The 23,734-nt window shown below is 35.4% G+C and overlaps 1 protein-coding gene across 18 annotated transcripts in view; it reads right to left on the bottom strand.

Annotated features, from left to right (window-relative positions):
* Positions 1–23,734, bottom strand: part of LOC147832543 (uncharacterized) — a 442,200-nt gene that overhangs the window by 367,609 nt on the left and 50,857 nt on the right. The gene's annotated exons all lie outside the window — the stretch shown is intronic.

The raw sequence follows: 23,734 nt of genomic DNA, 5'->3' as shown, positions 1-23,734 counted from the left end.
TTAATTTGATGTCGTTCACAGATGGCATCCACAGTTTCTGCTGATGCAATTATCGATGGTACTTCAGATGATGGTCCTGTCAAATGATGGTAAGTAAACTGTCTAATTCTTTCCCTCTCTTTCTTTGTCTCTAGGTCATCTGGAATCTCCGCTTGTGGCCGCCTAGAGAGACCATCTGCATCCTGGTTCTTACTTCCTGCTCTGTACTGTATCTTAAAGGTGAATGTAGACAAACTTGACAGCCATCTATAGCTGGTTGCATCTAGTTTTGCTGATGTCAAGAGGTAGGTTAGCGGATTACTATCAGTTATTACTGTAAAGTTAGCTCCATACAAGTAGTCACTGAATTTGGTCGTAACAGCCCATTTCAATGCTAAAAACTCTAATTTGTGGGCAGGATACTTTGATTCACTCCTGGTGAGTCCCCTACTTGCAAATGCTATGATCCTCATCTGTCCATCTTGTTCCTGGTAAAGTGCTGCACCCAACCCGATGGTACTGGTGTCTGTGTGCAACACGTAAGGGAGTTTTGGGTCAGCAAATCCCAAAATTGGAGCAGAGGTGAGTTTTGCAATTACAGTATCAAATGCCTGTTGACATTCTTGACTCCATCGTTCTCCAAACGACTCCTTAGGGTTGAAATACTGAGTTGTTCCATTCGTTTTTTTCTTGTGACCCTTTTGTAGAGGAGGGTACCCAGCGGTGAGGTCATTAAGAGGCTTTACAATTTTTGAAAAATCTTGGACAAACCTGCGGTAATAACCCGCAAATCCTAGGAAAGATCTGAGCTCCTTAAGATTTTCCGGCCTCGGCCAGGTTTTCAGGGCTTCAACCTTTTGTGGGTCGGTTTTAACTCCACTTTCAGATACAATGTGACCCAGGTATTTGACAGATGTTTGGCAAAACCTGCATTTCTCAGGTGAGAGCTTTAGTCCAAAATCTCTTAACCTCTCTAACACTTGCACCAACCGAGCTTCATGTTCTTCCAGACTTTTTGAGAAGACTATCAAATCGTCAATGAATACAAGCACTTCTTTCCGATTGAGGTCTCCCATACAGCGTTCCATCATCCGCTGAAACGTACTTGGTGCGTTCGTGATTCCCTGTGGCATCCGGTTAAATTCCCAGAAGCCTAACGGACATACAAAGGCAGTTTTCTGCTTGTCAGCCTCTTCCATTTCAATTTGGTAGTAGCCTGACTTGAGGTCAAGGACTGAAAACCACCTCGATCCGGTCAATACTGAGAATGTTTCTTCCAAATTAGGAAGGGCATAGGCATCTTTGATTGTTTGGGAATTTAACTTTCGGAAATCAATACACAATCTCACAGAGTTGTCCTTTTTACGCACCACAACTATAGGAGATGAGAAAGGAGATTCAGATTCTCTGATAATTCCTGCTTCAAGAAGCTCCTGAAGATGTCTTCTGACAGCATCTACATCTTGTGGATGAATTGGTCGAGGTCGGTGCTTGAATGGGGTTTCATCGCTAAGCTTAATGTGATGCTTCACTTTGTCAGTGTGACCATAGTCCAGATCGTGTAATGCAAATACATCAGTCATGGAGTTTAAAAGGGATGTTATCCTTTTTTTCCACTCTGGTGAAAGAGGAGAATCTCCAAAGTCAATTGGAATGTTTAAAGCATTTTCTTTAATCTTCTGATCTTCGAAATTATCTTTAGATGATGGTCTTTCCATCACCTGTTGAACTGCATGGACTTCAGCAATCACAGATTTTGGGGAAATTAACAGATCAGACTGAGTATCGTTCCTTACTACCACTGGTAACTGTGCAAAGCGTTTCATTGCAGGAAGACTGTGCAAAGAGCTTGCTACTAATAGACCAGCAGGTAATGGAGTCGTAGTTGGCGGCTCCAGCGACACCCACTTCTCAGCTGGAGGACTGTTAACTTGAACCAATCCATCCAGGACTACAGTGCATCCTGCTGGTACCACCTCTTGTTGATGCCCCTTCAGCTTTACATACCCCACAGTCACAAGGGAAGCTTGCCGTTTCCTCCTCTCCAGCACTTTTATTACTGCTTGAAACCCATAGCAAGATGACTTGGGAGTAATGTTGTTTCCTTGAGTGCAGTTGACATATAACACATCAAGTGAATTGGTTCCAATTAGAATCTGTGGCATATTGGTCAAGTCTGGAACTATGAGAGCTAAAGTAGGAACGTCTGCTTCCACACCTAGAAACATTTTGGGAAATTTCAAATTAACTTCGACATAGCCCAGGTAGGGTACAGATTGTCCATTAGCTCCCTCAACTTCTAATATGTTTTCCAAAGATTTTATTGGGTGCTTGTACAAGTGTTTCTCATAGTAGGACTTGGGGATGGTTGTTACCTGCGAACCTGTATCTAGAAGGCAGTTTACTTCTCTTCCTTCAATTTTGATGCTGGCAGTACACCTTGTTCCTACTAATCCAGCAGGCAATTCATAACATGGAGACTGATGAGAATGAAGTCCATGTTTCTTTGGGCATTTTTCTCTTCTTCCAGTCTCTGTTTGCCCTGTAACAGAGACGGACATCAGTTTAAATGTTTAGGATTTGAGGCATTATGATGGTCCCATTTAGCTTGTCTTTCTCTTAATTCATAACGCTTTTCTTCTACCTTACGAGGGTTTGGATCGTTCTCACAGTTAACCGCAAGATGTCCGTCCTCTCCACAATGAAAGCAATACCCAGGACGGGGTCTGTTGTTAAGTTGCCAGGTGGGTTTTGGATCATTTTTCATCACAGTCTCAGTCAGCTTGGGTCGGTGTTTCAAGGGAATTGTGTTAGACGGAAGAGACCTCTCTTGATGCTCTCTCTGAAATCTTGGAATGAGATGAGCTTGAAGTTCAGCTATCTGCTGTCTCAATTCAGAAATTTCACTTGGATTAGGGCTGCTCTTTACTTTGTGAACTGGCTCAGTCTTCATCGTAGCAATCTGTGTTTGAAGTTTAGCAATTTCTCTCTTCAGGCTTTCAACTTCAGATTTTTCAACTTTGTTTTTAGTCTTGACAGCTTTCTGTTTTTCATTTAACTGACTTGGCGATTCATCATTGGGCATATCAGGTATGTCGCTGCAATACACAGATTGAAAGTGAGTAGCTGGTCGTAACTTAAGTGGAACTGGCGCATGTTTGTTAAACCCTAGGTGTTTCCTCATTCTTTCTTCTTTCAGCGACTGTTTGTCCTCCGCAGTGCGAATGAGAACCACAAGCTCAGCAAAAGGAGGAGGTGTGTCTTTCTTTCCTTCCAGCTGCAACTCAGCAATCAAGCTGTTGTCCCAGCAACCTCTGCAAAATTGCTTGAGGAGACAACGGTTCCGTTCGACCTCAGCCACACCACCTCTTCTAATGGCAGTACTTAACAACACATGTAGTCTGTGAAGGTAGGTGGAAGGTTTCTCACCTTGATTTTGAAGAACACCAATGAACTTTGCAAAAAGTTCATCTCCATCCTCTACGGAGCCATAAACAGAATCCAACAGCTCCAAGCATTGCGACGGTGGGGCATTTGGACTGACATGTCTGACAATATCTGAAGCTGGAGGTAGCAAACTGTCAAGGATCTTCCCAGTTTTATATAAATCAGAAAATGACTTGTCATTTAATAGGAAATCCACACTTGCACGCCAAGTGTCAAAATCTGGTTCATGGCTGGGGCGAGGAATTTTTCCGGAGAATATTTTTAGACGAAAAGCCACATGAGAAGATGGCACTGGATCACTGGTCTTTACTACATGCTCCATCACTACTCGTTGTATTGCAGGTGGATTCAAAGCACTGGTAGGTATGTTAAAGGAAATGGTCTCTCTCTCACTGGCATCAGGACTTCTAGCAGAACATGATGACTGTGCTGGTGTGCTGTCATTGGCAGGGTTTTTAGGTTCTCTTGTACTGCTGTCATACACAAACTGTTCCAACTCAGGCTCAGGTCTTGAGGATTCACTTTCTGGAAACATCAATTCTGAAATTTTTTGCAGCTCACTGTGAAGTACTTCCCGCAGAGTCCTTCCACTGTCTTGAGCAAGGGCTTGCAGATTCTCAAAGTATGCCTCAGTAACATTGCTATGTGTTGCAGGCATGTACACACTCTCCAAGCTGCGCACATGAAAGGCCACATTAGTGTCTAACTTACTTTTGATGGTCATAGGCAATAAACCCTCCAAGTGCTGCATAGCAGAATCACAAGAGAACTCCACAATGGCACATTGGTGATACTCAGAGTTGGGATCATCAATAATTAGGTTGCGCTTTATAGATCCATATTTGACTAAGCAGGTTTCCACTTCTTGGTCTGGATCAGAATGGGTTAAGCCACTCACAATGACTGCTCTCTTGATGTTAACATTCTCGTGTTTCACTATTTCCATGGTTGAATATCTGCACAGGGAAGGGGGACTAATTTTTACGTAATTGTTTTATCCTTATTGTGTTTATCTGATTTATAACTATTTCACTAAGCTGTATATTTTGCTCCTGGCTGGCTCGCCACGTTTTATGTAACACTACCCTTGTGTGGCTCCTATTATATATGTTAACTAGTGTATTTTTATAACGGAGACCAACGCTAACAATTAGAATTCTTTTTGGACCAGAGTTTAAAGGTAAGATTCGACTCACTGGAGCAAAAGAACAATACTTATAGTGATAATAGTGTAATCTAATTTTAGGATTAATAAATGAATCATATAATTCACAACAAATAAATTAATGCAAAATATGTTGTATTGTTTTGCTTAATGTACTTTTGAGATTTTAAAAGAAAACAAATAAAACCAATATAAAACAGTATAATACAATAGAAAATGTGAATAGTAAATTCAACAACAAACTGCTATTAAAATAAATGCAAAGTTCAGTTTCAAAGTTCCAAACAATCCCTAAATTTCAGATTTCAAAAGCAGAGTCTTTGTTAAAAGTAAAGATGAACTTTCAATATAAAGTCTTTGTTTGAAGTCAAAGTGTCCAGTTAAATGTCTCCTTTCAAAAATTTGGAAGAAGAAAAAAAACAGTCCAAGGAAAAAAAATATTTAAATTGTTCCCATGAAAAATATCCTTGTAGAAAACACGAGGAGAGAAAAAAAACAACTCTCTTAACAAATTAGTTTGGTCCTACCAGATCAGCAGATTTCACTCTCTTTTACTTAGTTCAGGCACGTATCAGTAGGATGGCTCGCCAGTCCAGACCAGAATATGAATATTCAGCCAGGACGATCTCAGGATGGCCGTTCACAATCAAGAACAACACCGGCAGTAGTGAGGAGGACAAAAAACACATACAAAAAAAAACCCGGCCTTGTAACAACAAAGCCAGAATAAACATTAGTGTCAAGTATCTAAATAAACCAGTTAAAATTAAATAAATTGTCTGTTACAATCAATTGTGCATTGATAAAACATAACAGCTAATCACACTGCTAATGCACAGTGTTAGCAAGGCTAGCACCGCATGGCGTGCATGTCTCTTTAAGAAATGAGTACTTTCAATACAAAATATTTTACAGAGATGTAAACACAATTATAAACACTAGAAATATTATGTAGGATTCTTTTAAAAGCAATTTTAAGAGTAATTTTGAAAACATTTACAAGAACTTTGGTTTTTTACTACTGTTTCACTTTACAACCCAACATATTCACAATAAAATATTAATAAATTTCTCATAAAGGCATTGGTACTCACCAAAGACAGTAATTAGTGAAGGATAAAGTTGAATCAAGTCTATTTTGTCAGTTTTCTATTGATGTACTATCTCTCAACTGGTTGTTAGATCACTAGCTCTCGACTGCTCGTTAGCTCTCCAGCTCTCATGTGCTCGTTAGCTCTCGTGTGCTCGTTAGCTCTCCAGCTCTCGTGTGCTCGTCAGCTCTCTAGTTTTCACTGCTTGTTAACTTAATATCTCTCTAGTTCTCGGTTGTTTGTTAGCACTATATCTCTAGTTCTCTCGGTTGCTTGTCAACTTGCTACTTCTCTAGCTCTTGTTTGTTTGTTGGCACTATCTGCTTGTGCTTTCCGTCGCATGTGCGGGGGCGGAGCTAACTGCTCACTTCTCCAATCAAGTTCAGGTACGAAAATATTTGTTAATACCTTTAATTACACAGCGATCTTTCTGCTTTTTATTCACTAATTATTAAAGTATTAATAATAAAATAATATAAATAAATAATAATAATAATACTTTCTAAAATGATTATTAGTGACCTAGATTTATGATCTGGGTTACAACATTCTATTCTGTTTTGAACTCTTCTACAATGTTCAATCACTTTAAACGTCTACATTAACATCTGGGGCCATCTCTCTCTCTCTTTCTCTCTCAGCTCTAGTGTTTTTATCAGAGGCTCTGTTTTAAATGTTGCTGACAGCTTCTGCCTCCCTCTCAGTGTAATTATAGGCAGAGGAAGGCTGGGTTGAGGCAGGGCTGGATGTAGCCAGGCCTGTGTAATGGGGATAATTAACTTACCCTCATCACCCCACTTCAAAGGCCCGCTTCAGAAAAAGAGAGAGACCCGAGACGCAGACACTTTGAGGTGGATTGTATCTGCCGCTGCCAGTAGAGCTGGGGGTCTCCCGGCCTCCTGAAGCCCCCTAGTGCTGGGTGCTTAAAAAGGTAAAAACCTGATATATTAGACAAATGAAGGTGCCGCCCATGAACATACGCAAGGTCGACATGGAAGTCATCGTGTCTGAAGACGGAGAGAAAGAAAGAATCACTCTCCTTTTCTTCCTCCAAAGAGGCAGGTAATTGCTGTTGTTAACAGCGTCTCCGCTTTTCCTGCGGCTGAGTTTCTAGAGAGAAAAGACCTCTGACAGTGGCAACTTTAAATGCAAATACTTGCCTCGCACTTTCACCCTGCATGCGTGTGTTTTTACATTAGTCAATCTATTAGACCGATACGTTAAAATAAGGTTTTAGGTGTGATCGCAGAATGATTCTCAAATGGCGAGTTAGGGATTCTGCATTAAAGAGTGAACTTAAATGCCTTTGGTGACTACGTAATTAAGTATAATAAGCAGGTGTATTAATATCAGATCTGCTTTTGTTCTTTGTAAATGAAAAGGTACAAAGCAACCAGTGAATGCACTGCCATTAAATTTTTTTTATGATATAATAGTTTTATTCAAGGAAACATTGAAGTGATCAAAAGCAACAGTTAAGGTTGCACATGGAATCAGAAATTTTCGTCTGTAATTTTCTCACGTTAAAAAATAATAATAAATAATAAATAAATTCGAGCTCACACTGTGTCAATCATATTGACACGCTGCCTCTGAAACTTTGTCCATCATAAAAAAATTCAAACTGCGTTTATTTTTTTCCACTTTCAGCATTTGAAAAATCACTTTGAGAGGTGTTTTGACAGTGCAGAGGCATGGTATAAGCGAAAAACTAAATACAGAATGCCGTTTTTTGAGCCACAGGTAACAATACTTTTGGTGACAACGCAATTAAGTATAATGAGCAGGTGCAATAATATTAGATCTGATTTTGCTCTTTGTAAATAAAAAGGTACAGAGCAACCTGTGAAAGCACAGCCATTAAAACGCTTTTTTTACGATATAATAGTTTTATTTGACAATGAAACATTGAAGTGATCAAAAGTGACTTATTGGGTATCGCACACTGAATGCGAAATTTCCATCTGTAACTTTCGCACAATAAAAAATAAATGAGACCTCACATTGTGTCAATCACACTGACACGCTGCCTCCAAAACTTTGTCTGTCATTGAAAAATTCAAACTGCATTAGTTTTTTTCCGCTTTTCACATTAGAAAAATGACTTTGATAGGTGTTTTGAAAGTTCCAAACCACGGTACAAGCGAAAAGCTAAATACACAATGCTGTCATATGAGCTTCAGATAACTTTATGACAAACTCAGTGTATAATGTAAAGACAAAATGTGGTGGACAGTTGAAATCCCCTATATACTGGATTCTCGCCTGCTGCTTGGTGTGTTTGTCCATACATTTGACGTACTGCCCATAATAGAAAGCATGGTCCGCTTTAGGTCTATTGCTTCGACACAACACCATCTATTATAATGTCTATAGCTACTGCCAGTCTCAGTTCAAGTTTTGCTTACGTATGTGAATGTGTGAAGTATCACATGCAAGTTATCGAAATTCCACTGATTTATTGAAATAAACTTTGCATTTGAGAATATATATATATATATATATATATATATATATATATATATATATATATATATATATATATATATATATATATATATATATATTTCACAAGCAAATACATTTGTTCATAAATTATATATATATATATATATATATATATATATATATATATATATATATATATATATATATATATATATATATATATATATATATATATATACCTGCTGACTCCAAAATGTTTTGTGTTTTTTTCTAATGGATTAATTAATACGCAAATATGCAAATTTTTTTTAAATGAATATGAAAAAAACATATATGAAAAATTTAAACTTCAGTGTGCAAAGACCTTTAAAGTCGAGGTGCTCACAGTGACCCAAGTTTGATTCCTGACTAAAGACCCTTTTTAGACCCTACCCCTCTTTCTGTTCCTCATGATTTTCTGTCAATACTCTACACGCTAAATAGTGTTGAGTTTCACTGAATTCCTTCATTTTGTCTCAACACAACTCATTTTAAATATTGTAAGCAGCTTGAACAAGCAGAAAAAGTATTTTTGAGTGCTGTTCTATCCATTAAAAGGTTAAAAGCCTTTAAAAGAACAAAAAGAGAGTTTACATTGGTCGAAAACATGTATATTTGAAGTAAAATTATTAGTTTAACAGAGCGAAATTTGTTGATAGTATCTCCAATAATATTATTCCTTCTGAAGATAGTCTTATTTTGTTTAGTTTGCCTGGAATGAATGAATTAATTAATTAATATAAGTATATACAAGTAAATCCTGCTAAGATAAATATTATTAGCTCCTTTTTTCCTAATGGCTACAGAAGCACTGTTGTCCAAAGAGTTGCCTAATTACCATAACTTGCCTATTAAAACTAATAAATGCAGTTAAGACTTTAAATAGCACTTTAAGCTGAATACTAGTGCCTTCCAAACAACTAGTAAAATGGTTTGTTACTGTCAACATGGCAAAGATGAAAGAAATTAGTAATTATAAATTAGTCATTAAATCTATTAAGCCTTAAACATTTTGGAAAAATCACCTCTCCATCAAAAAGCACATGGGAAATATTTGAAAATATAAAAATGGTATAAATTAATTTTGACTCTGAATGTATTTTTAATATGTTCTTCTGTGGATTTTTCTGTTTATTAACAGTGGTGGCAATTTGGAGTTTTTTATTCCAAAGTTTAGCAATTTTCAGAAATTTTGTATCTTGACAATGATCTATTTTGGCCATTTTCAAATATTTAGGCGATTTTTTTTTTTTATGACTCAGACATTCTGTCGTTTGTGTCAATCTTCCCTCTGAATTATTATTTCACAAGCAAATACATTTGTTTATAAACTATATATATATATGTGTGTGTGTGTGTGTGTGTGTGTGTGTGTGTGTGTGTGTGTGTGTGTGTATAAATATAAATGTTAATATATGTGATTTTCTTCCATGAGCAATTTAATGCAATGATACACAAATGGAAGTTATTAAACATTGAAAATGTTTCAATGCATTGAAAACCAAAATGTTGTGGGTCTGTTGTAGCATCAGGTTAACATTTTTATTTTTTTCACAGAATCCATAAAAATACAACTGGGCACTTAAAAAAAATGTGTATATAAAATTGCAGAATCAAACAAGCCAATTCTCCTCTATTGTTTGCTGCTCCTTAATATCGATTATATAATTCTAATACCAATCAAGCTTATTGTAATGTGCTACAACTGTTTCATTCTAAGCAATCCAATATAACGGCATTCAACATTCTGAAATATGTTTTTATGATTGTTTCAAAGCCATAAAACAGCACTGTTACCACATTATTTATCTGTAATGGTAAAATGACTTACATTAGCAGCAAAATAGCACACATTTGAAATCAAAACAATGTGAATGTAAAATGACCAAATTAATTTAAATGATAATCTTAATTCATTACATCATCCATAAACTTTTTTTTTAGCTTTAGTGGATCAGATTGATTACATAAATCAATACAAAATACAAATTGTTGACAATTTTTTTGATGTTTTATAAATCCTGTTTATTAAAATTTTATTTAATATCTTTTCCCAACATGTTAATTTGGGTGTACTGATCTTTGCACTGTGAAGTTTTTTGTTCTGTCTTTGGTAGTGACTAATGAGAAATATGTTATTGTAAATCATCCTATAGAAAATATACATTTAAAAGAGATCAGTGAGGGGTGACTGTGTGTGTGTTTATATACTGAATAGTCTGATTCGGAATCATTTGAGGAAGATTGCAGTGAATCAAAGAACAAATGATCCAATTCTTGTGAACAACCACCCTCTTTCTTCTAATATTAAATCAGCTGACATGCTTAAAAATGTTTTGTTTTGTTGCAATATTCTTGCATACAACTATCCACAGACCCGTAAATAAAAGCACATATTTTTTGACACTTACTTAACACCTCTTTCTGAATACGCATGTATGAGTGTGTAGTTACAAAACCCTGGGGGGATCGGAGGTGAAATGTAGACGCTTTGGGCACGAGCGCAATTCTGTAGTCTTTGCCACATCTACTGCTCAGTGTAAGGAGAGAAGCAAACGCTCAGCTTGAGGAAAAAAAGGAACTAGGGAAAAAGCTCTCCACCAGGCTGGACTGAGAAATCAAAGGAGGCATCAGACACAAAACCGGAGCCTTGTGAAGGCCTTAATTGCCAGAGGAATAACACTGGCTGAAATGTTATTACAAGCCTGGTGTTGATTTAAGACCCCAGTTATTATGGGCCAGCCTGGGTGGAGGTCTGAGTCTCTGACCCCCCTGGTGCTTTCATATAATGTCACCATGCATTTAAAATGAAAGAACCATGAGACCTTGGTCCTTCCTTATTCTTCTGCACTAAATGAGAGGGGACCATCAATTTGCCACCCCTGTCATGAGACTAACCGCCGTGCCACCATCGCCATGCCAACAGATGCTGATTATGACATCACGCAAATAGCAGTGACACCAGTGGGACCAGAGTCCCAATGCGTAAAAGAAGCCAGATAGCGGCTGCTTTGTCCAAATACATCCACTTTTTCATGGGTTTGTCATGTCAACTGGCCATAAAACTCTCTTAAAGGTGCAGTGCGCCATTTTTCAAAGCTAAAAAAACATGACCGGCTGAATACTGCTCACTTTATCTTGTTAACCCTGCTGTTATTGCTCAACTTTGTTCTCTAACAAATAGTGAATAGCTGACCACAAGCAACAACTCAACATGACAAACTACGAAAAACTCAAAACAGTTTTAGAAAAGGGCAAAAGAATAATCTGGAAAGTATCAAATTGGTCTGTTTAATCAATATTAAAGAGATATTTACTACCGTAAATACATGGGCAATACCCATACTAGGATTACATGTTGTTGTTTCATGTCAGTTGTTCATGAATATAAGTACAATTTGGATTGAAATCATTCATTTAGATTGATTGGAAAAATCTCAAATTAAAGAAATTGCAAGCATAAAAAGATGAAGCAAAAATAATAGTGAAATAAGTTGTCAGATATTCAGGTACAGAAATACGATAAGACACAATACGATACGGTATTATCATGATATTTTACCTCTAGTAATGATAGATCACAATACCTGCAATATACCATAAGAAAGCCATCCACAATATATCATGATATCTGTAAATGAAGGGCAAAAAAAGCATCAAAAAGTTCTAAGATGTATTTTTATTAACAGCATATACAGTTGAAGTCAGAAATATTAGCCCCCTGTTTATTTTTCCCCAATTTCTGTTTATCGGAGAGATTTTTTAAACACATTTCTAAACATAATAGTTTTCATAACTCTTTTCTAATAACTGATTTATTTCATTTTTGCCATGATGACAGTAAAAAATATTTTACTTGATATTTTTCAAGACACTACTATACAGCTTAAAGTGACATTTAAAGGCTTAACTAGATTAATTAGACAAGTTAGGGTAATTAGGCAAGTTATTGTATAATGATGGTTTGTTCTGCAGACTATTGAAAAAAATATAGCTTAAAGGGGTTAATAATTTTGGCCCCAAAATGTTTTTTAAAAAATGTAAAACTGCTTTTACTCTGGCCAAAATAAAATGAATAATGCTTTCTCCATTAGAAGAACTATTATCAGACATACTGTGAAAATGTCCTTGCTCTGTTAAACATCATTTGGAAAATATAAAAAAAATAAATAAATTCAAAGGGGGGCTAATAATTCTGAATTCAACTGTATATTTTATAGAATTGCATCATTGCAATTCGATCCTCTATTATGAAAAGTGACACCTCTGTCATGTCTGTCATGTACTGCGATAGATGGTAGCAGAGCAAGGCAGACAAATAAATTCAGGTCTTTTGTACTTTTTAATATCAATACTTGCTGCATGCTACTTGCTACAATGCTGCATTGATAACGTATTGTGGGTGAAATTATCTTGGTAAATCAGCATTATTTTTAATATTATTATTATTATTATTATTATTATTATTATTTTAATAATAATAACAATATACATTCTTTATTGCTGATCAGCTATAATTCCAACTAGACAGTGCTGATCCTGCGATGTGACAATTGCGAATGCACACATTGCGATATTGATGTTGAAACGATATACTGTGCAACCTCTAGAAGATTGCATTTTTGTTGGCCAGAACCCAGAAACAAAACATTTTACCACATTCAATTTCATTGTCCTGAACTATTGAAACTGAAAAGTTTCGTTTGAATAAAGATGGACAAAGAGAGAAACTTACTGCAACAGTGGTATAGTTTAATTCTAGTCTTTGTTTGGCTTTTTACTTTTGACGATTGTTTTTAGGCTTTAAATGTCATTCAAGTTGTGCTAATTTGTGTTAATTATTATGATGAACAAAACGTGAGAGAAACATAAACATACTATATCCACTTATATTTTATATTCAAAGCCATACACTCTGTAACCATATCATTTAATTAAATGCTGGAGGACCAAAAATAACTGAGTTGAACTAATTACATTGCTTAGGCTAAGTTAAAAAGACATGTTGGTCACACTTTCCAATATGATTCCAGAAGTTAATGTTAATGCATTTACTAACATGAGCTAAAACCGAACAAAATTGGTACAGCATTTATTAAATCACAGTTCAGCATTTAGTAATGCATTATTAAAATACAAAGTTTTTTTGTTAACAACTAACAACGATTACTAATAAATGTATTGGTAATTATTTGCTCATGTTAGCAAATACAGTAACTAATCAAAATTTATTGTAAAGGTTAACAACAATATATTATATTAACTCAACACAAATAAACAAAAATAAATAAAAGCCTATTTTCAAATTGACTCAACATTCAGAATGTCTAATGCTGACAGAACAAATAAACACAAATCTAACCAATATTATCAACTTTTAAAACTTTGATTCAATTCACGCAAACAACAAAAAAAATTCTGATCCAAAACTAAGCAATAACTGCAACCAATAAGTGTATTGTTGTAACAATTGTAAAAACTGATATGATGACATTCATTTATTCAACAGTGTGAAGAGAAATGGGCAGGGCATCTGAAATTCTGACCAATTTCAGATGGGGAAATCAGTTCAAAAACAATTTTGGTGCTGACAGTGCACTAAAAATAACATATTTCAGTAATATATATATCTAAACAACTTTGCAATTTACTTTTGAAGTCTAAGCTTCTTATGTTTCCACCAAACTTAATCCCCAATGAAAAAGTCCGCAGACTGGAAAAAGGTGTAGTTTGGCTTATAGAAAATAAATGGTTGAACGGCAAAGAGGAATAGCTTGAAAACATGTGTATCAAAGGAAAGGGGTAAAGGAGAACAGAGGGAGGGGTATTGCGGTACAGGAGCGGTGTGACGGTGGTGACACTCTGCAAATCGTGTTAGACAGGGCAGGTCTGGGCTGAGCTGCAGCAGTGTGACGCGGGCTGATGCACCATGCCTGCCTGCGTTACTCTCGCCAGCATGGCTGCATCTGTGCACTCTTTACCACGATGCATCCAGCAGCCAATCACTTCTTCCACTCTAATTAACAGCCATGTAAATCCAACACCATGGCCATCCGAGCGCGGGCCGACAGCACACACGGGAGGGGTGCAGGAGAGGTCGAGGAATGGGGGCAGGGTGAGGTCCCAACAAAAACGGCATTAATCTGACCCCGCGATTGTATTAGGGCGAGACCTTGACCTTACAGACCCCCCTCCCTTTCTTACTGGTGTTGTTTCAGAATTCTGTATACACCATTTGCCTTACGGTTCAACAATGACCTGCCTTTACTAAACCTCTAAAATAAAGCAGCTACATTTAATTTTAATCCTCAAATCTAGTTTGGATAAGGAAACAAACTTATCTTCATTACAAACTTTGTAAATGTCTAGTGTATGCCTCATCAGTGTGGAATATTTCCTTAATGTTCAATTAGTGGAAACACTCATTTTAGACTAAAATTGACATGTAAGATAACCTAAAATACCCTAAAATATTCCCAATATTAAAAAAAATAAAAAAATATATAAATTTCATAATTTCATATTACAGGTTGTTGTTAAGAAAAAGTCCACAATTTTCACTATAGTGAAGCAAGATTGCATACTTTTTTGGCCAAAACCCAGAAATAAAACATGTTAGCACATTCAATCCCTTTATAATGAAAGGTTGAAACCTTCAATTGGACATTTTTATTTAAATAAAGACTAAAAAGGTGAGAAACTGTGGTATGGTTTGATTATAGTGTCTGTTTGGCTTTTGTCTTCTAACAATTGTTTTTAGGCTTTAAATGTCATTCAAGTTGTGCTCATTTTAATTATCAAGATGAACAAAACATGAGCTTATATCCAAAGCCATACACACTGTAATAATATCATTTAATTAAATGCTGGAGGAACAAAAATAACTTGAGATGAACAACCAATATTATAAACTTTTAAAACTTGAATTTAATTCACGCAAACTAAAATAAAAACAATTCAAGTAACATTTTTTAAAAATCTGATTAAAAAAAGCCATAACTGCAACCAATAAGTGTATTCCTAAAACAATTGTGAAAACTGATATGATAACATAAATTTATTCAACAATGTAAAAAAATGTAGGCAGGGTTATCTGGAATTCTGGTAGCATAGGGGGAAACTTGTTCAAAAAAACAATTTTTGGTGCTTACAGTGCACCAAAAATAACATATTTCACAATTATATATCAAAACAACTCTGCAATTTACTTTGAAGTCTAAGCTTCTTATATTTCCACCAAACTTAATCCCCAACGAAAAAGTCAGCAGACCAGAAAAAGGTGTAGTTGGCTTATTCGGCTTATAAAATTGGAAAATTTTAATTTAATAAAGACTCAAAGAGTGAGAAACTCACTGTAACTGTGGTATCGTTTGATTATAGTCTTTGTTTGGCTATTTACTTTTAACGATTGTTTTTAGGCTATAAATGTCATTCAAGTTGTGCTCATTTGTGTTAATTATCAAGATGAACAAAACGTGAGAGGAACATAAACAGTATATTCTCTTATATTTATATCCAAAGCCATACACTCTGGAAAGATATCATTTAATTAAATGCTGGAAGAGCAAAAATAACTAAGTTGAAGTAATTACATTGCTTAGGCTTAGTTAAAAAAGACATATTGGTCACACTTTACTATACGGTTAAATTAGTTATTGCTAGTTAACGTATTTGCTGGCATTATCTAACAATTAACAATACTAACCACAGATCAACATTCACCAATTAATTATTAAAATTTCAAGTAGTTCTCATTAACAACCAACAAAGATTATTAAATATACCCCATGTATTGTTTACAGTTTTTATGACGGCTATACATATGTATAGCTTTCATGAAAATATGAAAACTGATTTTTTTTTTTTATGTTGCCTAACATTGCCAAAATAACAAACAAAAATTCCTTTATTTTATCCCTTTAAATTGCCTGATCAAAAACGAAAGAAAAGAAAATACAATTAACAACCCAAAATATCTATTAGGGTTGAGTTGATAGACAACGCCATCGTCCATCACCAATGGCCAATAGACATCACAATGTTGAGCCGGCATTGCGATCCTCCGCCTCGCCCACATTGCAGCAACCCACTCGCGAAAAATAGACACTCAAGCCCCGATTACACTAGCACATTTTATTTTTAAAATGGCATTTTAGAACGAACACAATCCACATCCACACTATACCGCTGAAAATGCACATCACGTGATCACACACACACACTGTAATGCGTTGCAGCACAGTGAGAAGAGGAGATGCCTTGAGCACAAAACCCCAGAGTGCAATGCACATGGGACAGTTTATCGAGAATGTACCACAGGATCTCGTCTCACTTTAGTTGTTAAACATGATATTCAATTCATCTTGTCTCTATCTAACAACTCTTCTGTCTTTTGAATCTATCAGGTAACGTGTCATAGCGTCAGTACACTGCTTCAATCTTTCGCTTTTACCCTTGTACTAAGTAATTTAAGCAAAAACCTCAGATACTGTTGGTTCCTGTTGGTTATGAACCTTTTTTTTACCAACCAAGTTTGTTGATACATTAAAACGACACAGATCATTCCACCTATTCATGACAGAGTCCCTCTGAAAAAGTGATTGACAGGTGGTAATTTGTGTGTAACTTATTTTTATTTATTTATGATTTGGTTATGGGTAAAACAAAGACCATGCAGGTCAGGTAGTTGAAACATTATCCTACAAATAATTAATTTGTTATGAATTAATTATTCAGAAATAATTAATTCACTGTGCCTACGATGACGATGCCATCGTCCATCGCAATGTTTTCCATTAGACATCGTACGATATCAAATTGGTCGACACCGCCCAACCCTACTACCTACCACAAAAACAGAGGTTAAAAGGCTTTACAAATAAAATGGCGTCAAACTTCTTATTATCCCAATATTATATACACGATTTTACAAACTATTTAAGGAACAAACAACCACAATTAAGGGACAATCCAAAAATATCAATGTCAACAGGCAAGAAAAGGTCAAACAAGCCGGTAGAACAAAGTACAAATAAAGCAAACCCAAAACAAACAGTACTCACAAATCTCAGTAGTCACAACTTAATCCAAAAACTCTCCACTATCCAACATACAAACATTTTAAAGAACATGAAGCAAATGACCAAAACAAGAAGGCCACCAAAAAAGTTGTCCTGGCTTTTAAAATTCGGCCAATCAGAAGCAAGCAATCAGCTGGAAAGTGACCAATCAGATGTTTTCTAGGCAAAGCAGACAAACAGATGAGACAAGAAAACCATAGGGTTATAACAGGGATATTTAAGATATGTTGTGGGGATGTGTATTTTAGAAGAAGTCACCAAACTTCAAGCAGTTTAAGTGTTTTTTTGTTTTGTTTTTTTGCAGTTAAAATGGACCGTGCTACATTTTTGACATATAAGTCAACAGGAGGGTTAACCCCAACAAGAAAGCCATCTAATCTGAATCTGCAATTGTATTGGGGCAAGACCTCAACCTTACAGTCCCCCGTTTGTCCCCCAAAAAAGGTATCTAATTCAAACCTGCAATTGTATCGAAGCAAATCTTTGACCTTACAGTCCGCACCATCCCAACAAAAACCTCATTTGAACCTGCGCTGGACCTTGACCTTACATCCACCCCTTTTGTCCCTCTGAAGAGTCTCTCTCATTGAGTGTGCCACCAGCTCCAGCCTTCAGTTCCCATCATGCTCATTGCTCTAGAGAAGGTCAGTGGGGTGGCGTCTGATTGGCCGAGATTCAGATATCCATGGCATATGGGAAGCGTGACACACCTGAAGTGACAGGGCACGTCCTCTCGGCAGACACTGGGGCAGGAGGGATAAACAGATGAATGCATAAAGAGAGGGATGAACAGAACACACCCATCAGCCCCGATTGCATGTCACCCACTGCTGGGCGGAAACACAGCTGGCCAAGTCATGGTAAGTTGAAGAAACGTTGTCTCAATGCATCTTGCCACACCTTCACTCCTCACACAGAACTTATGTGCCACATGTCAACTCTCTGGAGGCTTAAGCCTCTCTGAATGCCTCAGTGTGAAAGTGTGTGTGTGTATGTGTGAGTGTGTATGTGTGTGTGTGTGTGTGTGTGTGTGTGTGTTTAAGTGTGTGTGGAAGAGGAGGGGTGAGAGAACAGAAAACACTTCTGAACAGATGCTTAAGAAATATTATTTATCTTATATCTATTTATATCTATTTATCTTATTTATGGTCAGTAATTTTAAAGAATTTAGTATTTTACTCACGATTTGTGCATTACTATAAAGATTTTAAAATAAATAATGTTCGTTTGAACTTTCTATTAATAGACGAATATCACTATAAAAACAATAATTATTGCTATTAAAAAATATTATTTTATTGATTCAATATTCAATTTAACTAGAGACCCTTCAGTAGCTCTCTTAGGATTTCAATCAGACTTTATAAAAAAGTGAAAAACAAAAAAAAAAAAAAAAGATACCCCCAACGAATACTGTTTGATGCAGCAAAAAAACAATATTACAATTAAATGGCTACAAAGAAGGCCACCGACATTAGAGGAATGGGTAGGGACAGTGAAGAAAATTTGTGTGATGGAAAAATAACTTCTAGTTCTTTCACAAAAGAACTAGGTATATATATATATATATATATATATATATATATATATATATATATATATATAAGTGCTGTCAAAATTGTGCGTTAACGCATGTGATGAACTTAAAATATTTAACACGTTTAAAAAAAAACGCAATTAACGCAGTTGCAGTGTTTTTACTGTTGTGGTCGACGTGTGTTCAACATGCAAAGAAATATGAATAAGACAAATGAAGCACTTTTTGAAAGCAAATTACAGTATAAAACAATTAATGTCACTTAACTGGGTTTTCCAGGGTTTCCTGCAGTTTCATCTAATTTTGTATGTTCCATTTTTAATATTTCGACTTTTGTTTTAATAAAATTTGATACCGCATGGCGGTCCTTTAAGGTAATCAAAATTGCTGTTTACATGGTAGACTCTTAATAAGTGTATTAACTTAATCATATTAAAATCGGGTTATTGGTGTCCATGTAAATGTACTCAAAAAGTGCCAGATGATGTCGCGAGCTGTCAAAGACAGAGCATTCCTCTGTTTCAGCATGATCCCTTAAAATTCATTAAGTTTGATGTGTTTCCCGGTTAAATGCAACTTTTGTAAAACATCTGCTTCATGTTGTTCTGTCAGAATCCTTGTGAAACAGAGCCATACTTTAGAATGCTTAGTTTAAGCAAATTTGATGAACGCCATCATGTTCTGCGAGCGTTGTGTGTGTGTGTGTGTGTGTTTGTGTGTGTGTCTGCACACACGCGCACACGTTTCCTAGCAACAAGAACAAATGCCTAAACGCCGTGGTCTGTATCCCTCAAAGTTGTTTAAATGTTTAGAGATGGTGTGGCCAAAGTACCTGTAAGAATAAGTCTTTGGTGTGATTGTGTACCTGTGGGTTCCTTTGATGTATCGCTTAATGCTTCTTATGTCCTTGTCGCTACACCAATGGCCACAAAATTAGGCATGGAAATGCATATGCTGATTCAGTGATCCTGCTTGTAAGAGACCATTCTCACTCTCAGCTCACATCATTCAAAGAAAAGGTCCACATTGTCCCTCGATAATGTCAACAGACTGGACTGTCTTAGCAACTGGATGAATGTAAAGGAGGACTAAGCAAAATTGTTTCTACTTTATAATTAATGTTCTCAACTCACAGCAACACAACTTTTCAATAAGTACAATTGTTTGTATTTAATCCCTAATAAGTATTATAATTTTCCATTTTCCATATCTGCAATGCCTGCATATTGGCATTTTTTTGCAGTCCACTTAGAATCCAACATGGTAATTGTTTTTTTTTCTTTATTGGCATTGATTGCTTTGAAATTCAAATGGCATTAGCATGACATTTACATGCCTGTTTTTATTTCTGTAATAAATATGGCTGTCAAGCCAGGATCTTGAGGTTTATTGTGGGTATTTTGTTTACATGAAGAAATCTGTGCTACAAGTTGGGAAATCTGTGCAACAAAAATTCTAATAAACAATTATATTTTGAATTTAAATAGTTTTTGTCTTGGGTTTACATTAATTGTACATTTGAAAAGCCAAAATTGCAAGTTTCAGTCTTTTAAACGATTAATCGCTGCAAAAACGTGTGATTAATTATTTACATATTTTTAATCGATTGTTTGTGTGTGTGTGTGTGTTTATAAATATATATATATATATATATATATATATATATATATATATATATATATATATATATATATATATATATATATATATATATATACCTGAACTCTTTAAACCTGAACTCAGAACTTTGGATGTTTTATTTTTTTTAAATGTGATAATCCTCTACCATTCAAAGACAATTGGCTGAATTTATGCTAATATCAAACAGTATGCAAAAAAATCTGCATGGTTACACTTTATTTTGATGGGCCATTTGTTGAATTAAGTTACATTGCATCTGCATGGCAACTAATTCTAACTAGATCATAAGTAGACTGTTAGGTTGGGGTTCTGGTAAGGGTTAGTGTAGGTCGACATGTACTTGCAAAGTTTCTTATAGTCAGATAAATGTTTGTTTAGCAGCAGTATCAACAGACATTAAGCAGACAGTCCACTAATTACTAATTACTAATAACTAATGTAAAATTTATCATTTCAATTTGTGAATACTCTAAATAGTAAAAGTTTAAAAATGGGTGTGGGCAGTGTCAGCAGTGTGAAAAGAAACAAAAGTAGTGTTAGTTTTTTTCCTATTTTCCAACGAGCCAGTGTTGTTACATACATTAGTAACACTTATTGACAAATATTGAGAGAATCGATTTATAAAATCAGTCTGACCCCATGAGGAAACGTAACTATTTTTTGTATTGTCAGAAAAGTGGATGATTTGTATAAATTCAAACCATTTCTTACAAAAACATAGGATTTTTAAAAGAAGGCATGTCCACAAACCCCACACCTAAATCCAATCATTATTCAGGATGAGAAAATCGTACTAAAATGAAAAAAATATTTAATAATATTAATCATCACTTTATTTAAGGAATATTTACATAATTATTCCCCCACGTATTAATTTTAACAGCACAAACACTGAATTTGACTTTTTTTGTCATTGTTGTTGTTAAATTCTCAATAAATTGCTGTTATATTGAATAAATGTTATGATTTAAGTTAATGAGATTTGCTTTTGATAATTAAAGTTGATTTTAACTATTAAAATGAAGTCCAGAGAACACTTTGGCTCCTGATTAATTTCGAAATACAAATCATGTAGAGCAAAATAAGGCTTGAAATTACGAAATGGAATTATGCAGGAAGGAATTGTGCTTTGTTTTGTTGTGTAAATTTACTACAGTTCATCATCATTTTCTAGTCGGCTTAGTCCCTTTATTAATACGGGGTCGCCACAGCAGAATGAACCGCCAAATTTACTACATTTCACTTTTATTTATTTTTCTTGAGATTTAAAATCTTTTTTTCAAAAGCGTCGTGGATAAACGAACAAAAAAATAAAGCAAATGAGCAATTCCCTGCAAATGTCAACCTTGCCATGAAAAAAATTAAGTTTACCATATGAAAACCGTTTCTATGCTTTTTTTGTGTAGACATTTTACAGTACTTTAGAAATACTCAAAAATGTCTCTGTCAATGTTTTCAAACAAGTATATTTAATTTACCAAAGTCACACAAGTGGCAATTTCACATCACTTACATCCATAATGGAGAGATGACACGTTCATAACAAAGCTTTCCTCATAATGCAAAAATGTCAAACAAAATAAACTCAATCACTTCTTGTTCTATAGAGAGACATATTGTATCCTTTTGATTAGCATTATTTATTTTGGGTTGTCCAGCTTAATTCACAGAATTTCTACAAAGTATGTTGTGTACTGCAAACTCGCATACTTTTTTGATCACATCTATAACGCATCTTTATTTTCCTCATTGAAAGTACAAAACACGTTTACAGATTGATATTTTTCTAGTCCCTTAACTCCGCGGTCAGTGGTTCTGGAAAATATAAACAGAAGTTTTAATAGAATGTTAACATATGTGAATTTATGTTTTGGGTTTTTTACTGCCAATGTCACAAACATAACGCTGGAATTGCTCTTATCAAAATAAAATACAAATTACCACACCATTTAATTTTATCACCACAACATAACCAGGCTCAAAATAAGACTGTAAATTATGTTAAGACATAATAAATATTTATTCAATAAAAATCAGAAGATTATAAATTACAAAGTTTAAGATAAATGTAAAACATACTTAACTTTTGACAGCTTACCCTAAACCAAGTCATCACATTTTTACAACATTCTATTTTAGAATTTGTATTATTATTTTCAGACAACTTCAGTAAAACGTGTCAGAGTTTACCTCACTGTCTCTACCAATACACACACACAAAAAAGAAAAAACCCGCCAGCATCCCGGCAGAAAGCATGGAGTTAAATGCGAAGGAGGAAGCCGCAGTCACCCAGAATGACAGCACCAGCCCTTGCAGTGGAAAACCTGTTCCTGCGCTTTAGATCAAACCAGATCCATCATTTTTTTCCTCCACGAGAAGAGCGCGCAGCATCCGCTCAACCCCTGCTACGACACCCCAGCCACCAGCAGCTCTATCAGGCCCTGATGTGGACAGACAGCCGCAGAAAAAAAGGCCCCGAAAACACTGTCACTTCTCCCAGCCTCATGTGTTCAACTAGAGCGATATGACGCCTTCTGTCCCCTTCTGTCGACGCTCGCCTTGTTTTTCTTCCTTTCCTTTTCCCCTTCACTCAGGCTTTTTCGGGGTCAACTAGGGCTGCTTTTGCTTCAGGTTTTATAGTATTGATCGAGCCGCTGGTGAACAGTGATTGAAGTGAGTGGAGTGTATAAATAAGCTAGTTCAAAAAGAAAAAGGAATAACAATAATATTAAAAATAACACATCGTAGTTATTCTTCTCACAACACAAAGTGCTAGGATATAATAAATAAATAAATAAAATGAGAATACAAAAATACGATACAAAATAAATAAAAAAATCACAACAACATGAATGAAATCAAAACATCAATCAATGACAAATTCTTAATGTTTAAAGTGTCATTTAGATTTGCATATGTGGATTTAATAAAGAATGGCTTGTATTAGCTACTATTATGTGACATCAGGCATTTAAAATCCCTAGACATCTATCTATTTTTATATATTTAAAATGTTTTCAGGTTTCACCAAGTCAAAGTTGAGACTTTGTAAGACCTTTTTTTAGACCATGAAAATTCAGATTTATATGACTAAACACTAAGGATTTTTTTAAAGGCCAAGCAGAAAAAAAATGTACATGCCCCATTAAAAAACTAATTCTAATTCGTTATTTCATATATTTTATATTTATTATATATTTTAAACAATTACTCTTCACTCTGTCTCCTTTCCACCAATCAGCTGGTGTGGGGTGTGTGGTCTGGCACAATATGACTGCCATCGTGTCATCCATGTGGATGCTGCAC

Source organism: Danio rerio, chromosome 19 (assembly GCF_052040795.2).
Source record: "Danio rerio strain M-AB ecotype USA chromosome 19, GRCz13ab, whole genome shotgun sequence".
Classification (NCBI taxonomy): Eukaryota; Metazoa; Chordata; class Actinopteri; order Cypriniformes; family Danionidae; genus Danio; species Danio rerio.
This window is presented reverse-complemented; position numbering and strand designations above follow the sequence as displayed.